The sequence below is a fragment of the Macaca fascicularis genome, chromosome 7, assembly GCF_037993035.2.
Source record: "Macaca fascicularis isolate 582-1 chromosome 7, T2T-MFA8v1.1".
Lineage (NCBI taxonomy): Eukaryota > Metazoa > Chordata > Mammalia > Primates > Cercopithecidae > Macaca > Macaca fascicularis.
Genome location: NC_088381.1, coordinates 81,189,270 through 81,198,117, shown reverse-complemented (window position 1 = coordinate 81,198,117; position 8,848 = coordinate 81,189,270). Strand labels below are relative to the sequence as shown.

The following is an 8,848-nucleotide window of genomic DNA, read 5'->3' as shown; positions in this document are numbered from 1 at the left end:
GTTTTCATTCTTGTTCCAAATGGACAGGTGTCTACATCAGAATTGGCAACCTGGTTGGCAGATTCAGAGTGGCCAAGGAGCAAATTGTTTATGGAGAATAAACTTCCCTCCCTCCTGTGATGACTCTGCACACGTGTGAGTGCTGGCAGTGGGGAGGAGGGAAAAGGGGAAACGTTGGAAATGGAAAGATTGATACAGGTCCGTAAAACATAAAGAGGCTGAAACCCCTTGGTTCTGAGTGGCGCCATATGCAATTGCACCTCTCTGGGAGCCCAACTTTTGCTTATCCACATTGTGATCTACGTGCACGAATAAAAGTTTGTGAAAGGCACTTAGTTTCCCTTCGGATGCTCATAACAATCTCAACAAATAAAACTAAATGAGATTTTTTGCACTTGGTTAAATCAGCAATATTTTCATTCATCTTTCTTGAAGAAAGTATCTTTATTTTCATTCCCTCAGATGAACTAAAAGTGCTTAAATACTGAATAGGAAGAAGAGGTAACTGTAAGAATCACACCTGGGAATGCCTAATCCAAAGAAGGAAATGGCCCTCTTGTCCTCAGTGGTTAAGGCCGCATGTTATCACATAATACCTAAGGGTGACCATTAGATATATAAACGTAGTTATCTCTTCTTTCACATTTACACATAATCCTTACAATCTCAAGTTATCATTCATGCTAATGGTTTTGGCTTCCTGAGTGTTATTCTAAAGCAATATATGATAATACTCTTTTAAAAAAGAAGTCATTGTAATACCCCAAGATCTGATATCTTTTATTGTCTAAGTTCTACTTTCACATGTATTAAAGTTGTGTTAAATTTTGGAAAATGTTAACAATAATAACAAAAATCTCCATGACTATGAAACTACTGCTGTCAGTATTGTTGACACTGAAGAAAGTTGCCCTTAATTTTGGGCAACATTTTATGGATATCTGTAGTTATTAGGAATGTTTAATTTTTCAATACTTATGATTGATAAACTTCCAGTCATAAGATTTTATAGTTCTTCTCCTTTGTCCTAACATTTTTCTTCTCTTCTTTTTTTTATTTATTTATTTTTTTTTTTTTTTGAGCTGGAGTTTTTGCTCGTCACTGAGGATGGAGTGCAGTGGCACTATCTCGGCTCACTGCAACCTCCGCCTCCCGGGTTCAAGCAGTTCTCCTGCCTCAGCCTCCCGAGTAACTGGGATTACAGGTGCGCACTAACACACCTGGGTAATTTTTGTATTTTCAGTAGAAACGAGGTTTCAGCACATTGGCTAGGCTGGTCTTGAACTATTAACCTCAAATGATCCACCCACTTCAGCCTCCCAAAGTGCTGGGATTATAGGCATGAACCACCACATTTGGCCTCTTTTCTTAATAAAATAATTTGTGTAAACCTGACATCAGTTTTCAGTTCATTTCTACTCTACTACACGGCCAGAAATTTTAACGATGAAGATCAAAGACTTTGGAGTGAAGCTAACTCCTCCTCCACCTCTGTATGATGCATTCTGTGACCTTGGGCACATCATTTAATTCTCTAGGCCTCAGTTTCTTCAACTGTAAAATGGGAATGTTAATAGTCTTAGTTTACAAACTTGTTTGAAGATTTGTGACATGCTTACCCAGTTGTGTGAAGATTTGTGACATGCTTTCCATGTTTTAGGAGCAGAGTAAATTCTCAATCAGAGTTAAAACACCGTTGTTTCTGTTGATGATGGTGATGGTTTTGTAACCTCAAAGTGTCGATATCTTCATCTTCATCCATGAAACAGAAACAACACCACCCAAAGGGTTATAGACCATATTTAAGTTTCGTTAAAGAGTGTAACGCGTTTGACATAGTGGCTGAAGCAGAGCCTTCAATAAAGAAGTGGTGAGTTTCTTGCTGCTTTATTCAGGGAACCAGTGAAAATCAATGAAGTATTCACTGTGGAAAGAAAGTCCATTCTTCAAGAGTTCCACTTGATAGTTCTTCAAGTTTGACTCTAGAGGCTTAACTGGTAGAAAATGGCATGAATGAAGCCAAAGTTGAGAATCATGCCCGCTTAGCCTCATTTGTTCTGTGACCACAACTCATACCAGCTGTCACATGAATTCACACGTCTGGGTAGTAGTGAGACACCTCAGCAAGAGTGGTGGGGGTGGACAGCCCAAGTCCACTTCTGTTCCTGAAAAATAAATTACATGAAATAAAACTCCAGGTACATGGTTTGCTGATCCAAAAACGTGTCTTAGAATCAGAAGGAGGATGTAGAGAGTTTAAGTGTAATGCTTACTTCCTCATATGATTAATTTACTTGTAGAGATAGGATCACACCTTTTTTATATTTGCATTTGCACAGAAACTTTGGTGCCATCTAAAGATTCTTCTTAAAGGACCCCAAAGGCACACTCAAGTCAACAGCCTTCAGCCCCTGCAGGAAGAATCAGCACTTCTCTGAAAGCTTTCTCTGCCTGGAAAAGAGCCATCAGTTTTGGCTCTTTGAGAATTTTACATTGAGCCAATAACAAAATTGTATCAAAGCCTTTGGGGGCTCCATATATCCCAAATACAATTCATGTTGAGAATAATATTCCATAGCTTCAGAAATCCCTTTGTAGATCAGAGTTCATGAATATAACCTCCTCTGGGGAGAAAAGAAGAACGGAAAGTTTCCAATCCAAAACTGTGTGTAACACAACTAAATAAGATTCTTGTCATGACTTATTCTGTATTTAAAACCAAGGATTCCTCAACTGATTAGATAGAAAAATGGGTTGTTCAGAAAGCCCCAATTGCATCAGATTTGTGTGTGTGTGTGTGTGTGTGTGTGTGTGTGTGTGTGTGTGTGTCACTTGCATCAACACTGTTCAGTGATGTTTAAAACCTCTAGTGTCTTCAGTTCAGCAAGAAAGCCAAATGGAATTGGGTTTGATCCATTTTCTCTAAACATAGTTGCCTCATTCTCTAAGAGTAAATTGGATTTGGTGAAGATTAAAAGGAAGGCAAAGAGAAGTAACTTCTCTACCAGTTATCACTGACGACCCACACAGCCAAGTGTTTGGCATGTGCCTGTTGTCTGTTTTTCTGACCGTAGGGAGCAGCTCAAATGACAGGCACACAGATGGACGCGTTGTGTGATTAATGGCGTCTCCCAGGCCTGGTGGAGGGGATGCAGGAAATGGTGGCATATACAAGCGAATCCTCTTTTTGGTTTAGTGCTCCCTCCACGGTTGGAAGTAGAGAAGAATCAGGAGAAATTCCAGCCTCATTGTTTGCTAGAAAATATGAAGGTACCCTTCTTTCTTTTTCAGGAATCACTTGCCAAAACCAGGACTTTAATGGGATACCACACCGGCTTCCTGATTTGCCATCAAAATTATATTCTCTCTCCCTCCCTCCTCCTCTTCCTTTCATCCTTTGTTCCTTCCTCTCTCTTTCTTTGTTCTTTTCTTTTTCTTTGCCTTTTTTTTTTCTCTCTCTCTCATACACTACCTGACCTCAGCAGCCTCAAAGTGGATCACTAGAGTTAGCTCTCTGTAAAGTCTCTGAGGAGTGAAACAAAGTGTGTGGAGCTGGCTGGGTGTGGGGGCTCACGCCTGTAATCCCAGCACTTTGGGAGGCCGAGGTGAGCAGATCACCTGAGGTCAGGAGTTCGAGACCAGCCTGGTCAACATGGCGAGACCCTGTCTCTACTAAAAATACAACAAAAAATTAGCCAGGCGTCATAGTGCACAACTGTAATCCCACCTACTTGGGAGGCCAAGGCAGGAGAATCACTTGAACTCAGGTAGCAGAAGTTGCAGTGAGCCAAGATCGTGCCACTGTACTCCAGCTTGGGTGACAGAGTGAGATTCCGTCTAAAACAAAACAAAAAAAAAAGTGTGTGGATCTGGGAAGGGCAGGAGCAGGCAGCATGAAGGCCTAGGGACCCCCAACCTCATCAAGTAGATTCCCCTACCACTTTCTCACCAAGGGGATCATTCTTGGGTCTGGTGCTTCTAATGTGTCAAGAACAAGAGATCATAATTTCATCATTAAAAATGGGTCAAACACAAGGCCATATCCTCAGGATCATGAAGATGAGATTCTTTCCTTGGCTTTACATTTTAATTTATTTTGTTTTTATTTTTATATTTTGAGACAGTGTGTTGCTCAGTTGCCCAGGCTGGAGTGCAGTGGCAAGATTACTGCTCACTGCAGCCTCAGTCTTCTGGGCTCAAACAGATCCTCCTGCTTCAGCCTCGAAAGTAGCTGGGGTTACAGGTGGGTGCCACCATATCCAGTTAATTTTTTAAAATTTTGTGTAGAGACAGTGTCTCACTATGTTGCCCAGGCTAGTCTTGGACTCATAGGCTCAAGCGATCCTCTTGCCTCAGCTCACAGCTGTGAGCCACCTCTCCCAGCCTAATTTATTTTGAATAGCAAATATTAATAGAGACATTGAAATGGCTTTTTAAAAATTAGCTTCTTTTTGAAAAGATAATAAAAACATGCAAAAAGTAGAAAGGGGTGAAAATATTTTTCCAGTCCTATCTCCCAGCCCCTCTTACTCAAGTTCATCAATGTCCCTTTTTAAAAAGTCAATAGGCTTTTTTTTTTTGGTAAGGAGTTTTAGGTTTATAGAAAAATTGAATGGAAAGCACAGAGATATATATTTCCTCATCAGTTTCCCCTGTTGTTAACATTTTCCATTAGTCTTCATTTGTTACAACTGATGAGCCAATATTGATACATTATTATTAAGGAAGGTTCATAGTTTACATTAGGGTTCACTTCTTGCTGTTGTACATTCTATGGATTTTGACAAAGGTATAGTGACATATATCCATCATTACAATATCATAGAAAATAGTTCTACTGCTTTAAAAATCTTCTGTGGGCCAGACGTGGTGGCTCACACCTGTAATCCCTGGCGCTTCGGGAGGCTGAAGTGGGAGGATCACTTGAGGTCAGGAGTTCAAGACCAGCCTGGTCAACATGGTGAAACCCTGGCTCTACTAAAAACACAAAAATTAGCCAGTGTAGTGGTGTGCACCTGTAGTCCCAGCTACTCGGGAGGCTGAGGCAGAAAAACCACTTGAACCCAGGAGGTGGAGGTTGCAGTCAGCCAAGTTCGCACCACTGCACTCCAGACTAGGTGACAAAGCTAGATTCCATCTCAAAAAAATAAAAAAAAAAAAAAAGAGAGAGAGAGAGAGCAAAAAATCTTCTGTGTTCTGCTTGCCTATTCAACCCTCCCTTTCCCTAAAACCCCTGGAAACCACTGGGTTTTTGTTTGTTTGTTTGTTTGTTTTACTGTCCCTATAGTTTTGCCTTTTCAAGGCTGTCAGAGCTGGGATCATACAGTATGTAGACTTTTCATATAGGCTTATTTTACTTAGCAATGTGCTTTACTATTATTATTATGACTAAGCTGTGCAAAAGCTCATCTCTTATTATTGATGAATAATATTCCATTGTCTGGATGTATCACAGTTTGTTTATCCATTTACCTATTAAAGGACACCTTGGTTGCTTCCAAGATTTGGCAATTATGAATAAAGCTGCTATACACATTCATGTGCAGGTTTTTCTGTGGACATAAATTTTCAACTCATTTGAGTAAATACCAAGAAGTGTGATTGCTAGATCATATCGTAAGAGTATGTTTAGTTTTGCTTTCCACCCCAATGTCCCTTTCGGTAGTTTGCAAGTGCGTGTTAGCACAATAGGTACTTAGCGGAGATGGAGATGCAGCCCCTGCCAATAGCTCCAGATGGACACCAAGGCAAGCGCTGCCTCCATCTAGAGGAACATGGGGGTCACTGTGAGGAGCATGAACTCCATCAGGCTACAGGGGAGGTTTGCGATTTACTTGGTCTGCGACCTCAGGCAAATTGCTTACCTTTTTCATGCTTTTGTTTTCTCAACAGTAATTAGGCTTGGTAATAGCACCCAGACAGTAGGTTCTGAGAATTACCTGAAATATTCCATGCACATCTTAGTGCAACACTTGGTACAAGTAAGTGCTCAGTAAATGTTAGGCATTTTTATTTCACATGACGTAAACCAGCATCTTTTCTCCCAAAACAGCCAGTACGTTCTTTAGAGATAAATTCATGTGGCAGTGCATTCGGGAACACCCATGACAGAACAACTAGACACACTGAGGAATCTGGTGAGAAACAAATGTGTAGCAGTTAAAATAAAGGAAAATTAAAACTAGGAAGAAAATGTCCTTAAGTGAAATTGCTTCCTCCTCGGAGGTTTTGGTCCACGGTATAAATTTCGCACTCCACTCTCAACCCTGGTTCCCGTTACTGACTTGGTGGCTCAGGATCCCCTAAGATCATTTCTGGACTGTGAGCTGCCCTGTCTCTGGTGGTCTGACAAAGCCTGACCCCAGACACCCAGGCTAGCCTGGCACCCCCACAAGGTGAACAGCATCCTCATCCCAATGGCCTGGCTGATGTTCGTGTTTTTTCTTTTTTCAGGCAACTCTGCAGGCAGGTGGGAGAAAGGGCATAAAGCCATCCATGTGATTTTAAAACAATTTATTTGAGTGGTTCTTATGCAATGACATAACGATAGGTGCTAACAAATGCAAAATAAATGCGCCATGACTGTATCTTCTTTGTACTGGGTTCATTTTGAAAATTAACAAGTAAACAAAAGAAACAATTTTTCTCCTGAGCATCCCTGATTAATAATCTATGGTTCCCTACATTGCAGACACTCCAGTGGAAATGGAAACATTTGAGTTTGTCTACCAGCTGAATTGCCTTCATGATATCAAATAACTAGTTTTCCTGTTTTAACTGCACAGGCAGGGCTTAGGTGTCAGGAGGTCAGAGCATACGGAATTTTTTTTTTTTCCATCTAAGATAAACAGTGAAACCCAATAACTTATGCAGGGCAAGTGGCTCCAAAACAGACACTCACTAATATGAGTTATATCGGCATTAATAAAGCGTGGCACCAAGGGCATATTTGGATCAAAATATTTGGAATAAGTGCAAAACTAAAAGATGACAGCAGAGCTCAGAATTCTGCCTAGGAATTACAACGTAGGCTTGACAAGTTGAACTGTAGGAGACAGGGGTCTTCAGGAGTCCCCCAAAGACATGACTATAGTCATGTTTTAGGATTGTTCAGCTCATTAGTCCCGTGGGAAGAAGGATGGAAAGAGGGCAGGGGATCTGAATGAGCAGAATCTTTCTTGTTTAGCCTCCTTACCCCACTCAGGTGTCCGTCATAATTCCTGGTACAATTCAATAAAGAGTTGTGAGACAAAGGAAAGGAAGAACAAAGGAAACAAGAAAATAATCAATCCCAAGGACAGGACTCTCACGCTAAATTTGCTTTGAGTGTAATACAGCCCAGAAAAATTTCTTCATTTCTAGAACCTTCTGTGCCTTAAGGTCCAGGCTTGTGAGTCTGGGTAATGACTAACGACACAGTCTCCAGAATCAGACTAACTTGACGTGGGGTCTGGGATTCATATTTCACTAACCCTGTGACTGAACAGTTCTTCCCTAAGGCTCAATTTCCCTAGTTTTGAAATAGAAATAAGAAATGTGAAATAGGAACATATTGCCTCCAGATTCTGTAAGGATTACATACAATAATAATGCTTAGCACAGTCTGATGCATAGTGAGTGCTCTGTCTAGGTCATTATTACATTATTGTTGTCATCATAGCTATTCTGAATTGACTACCCCCGTTATGGAATTTTTTCTATCTGAAACTGGAAATAAGAAAGGGATTAGGCCGGGCGCGGTGGCTCAAGCCTGTAATCCCAGCACTTTGGGAGGCCGAGACGGGCGGATCACGAGGTCAGGAGATCGAGACCATCCTGGCTAACACGGTGAAACCCCGTCTCTACTAAAAAATACAAAAAAAAAAAAGAAAGGGATTAGAGGCAAGGTTCAGACATGGACACTGGGGCTGGATATTCGGGCATCCTTAGATGCCCTCAGCTGTGCTGGATCAGCCACTTAATTCAGTTTTGAGGACTTTCTCTGCAAAAGACTCCAAAAGGGGTTCTGGGGAATATGTAGGGATCCAGAGGAATATAGTGTTGTCCAGGCCTGATAAGCGCATTATCTGCCCAGGGTGATTCCACAAGCATTGCTGTCCAGTTCAAGTTGCTGTTATGTAAAGTTCACTTCAAAATAAATGATGGGCCTCTTTGAATCTGAATTAACACATATCATCCTGACCCTGAGATCAGCCTGACCAACGTGGTGAAATCTCATCTCTACTAAATACAAAAAATTAGCCAGGCATGGTGGCACATGCCTGTAATTCCAGCTACTTGGGAGTCTGAGGCAGGAGAATCACTTGAACCTGGAAGGTGGAGGTTGCAGTGAGCTAAGATTGCACCATTGCATTCCAGCCTGGGCAACAGGAGTGAAATTCTACCAAAAAAAAAAAGTGCTAAAGTCCGAAACCGGATGATGACTGAGGAGCCTACACTGACTCCCTCAACCGAGCCCCAGAATATATCCCTACCTTTGCAAAAGAGAATCTGCATGTTTGATAGTCCTTCTAACCATTTGTTTTTGTTAGCCCAAACAGAAGAAGACATTGAAGGCTCAACCAAGAGAGATAAGCAGATAGTTAATTAGACTTGAAATTGAAATGACTCAGCAAGATTTAAAATGATTTGGGAAAAGGGGATGGACCCAGGCCGCACTCTTTTTAGAAGCAAGTCAGGCCTCCATCAGACAGAGCTATGCCCAGCTCTGAGGAGGCCTTTTCCAGCAAATTTTCTTCCCCATTTGAAGCCAAATGTCCCTTGATCTGCTGTCAGTCCTGGAGACGTTGTGAACGAAGAGTGGAGGGGTATTGGGCTTTTATCTCTCCATGCAATCAGAGCCATGCAA

The 8,848-nt window shown here is 41.4% G+C and overlaps 1 long non-coding RNA gene across 2 annotated transcripts in view; it reads right to left on the bottom strand.

The window, feature by feature from the left end:
- Positions 1 to 425: 425 nt before the first annotated feature.
- The window catches only part of LOC102133084 (uncharacterized), a 53,035-nt gene continuing 44,612 nt past the window's right edge, over positions 426 to 8,848 (bottom strand). Inside the window, exons 3-5 of one of the 2 annotated variants that reach the window (XR_012415479.1) lie at positions 5,940 to 6,134; positions 3,732 to 3,837; positions 2,052 to 2,165 (exon numbers count right to left, since the gene is read on the bottom strand). This is a non-coding gene — a long non-coding RNA (uncharacterized lncRNA). Of the gene's footprint in view, positions 2,166 to 3,731; positions 3,838 to 5,939; positions 6,135 to 8,848 lie in introns of both variants that reach the window. The other variant, XR_012415480.1, reaches the window with a different exon arrangement.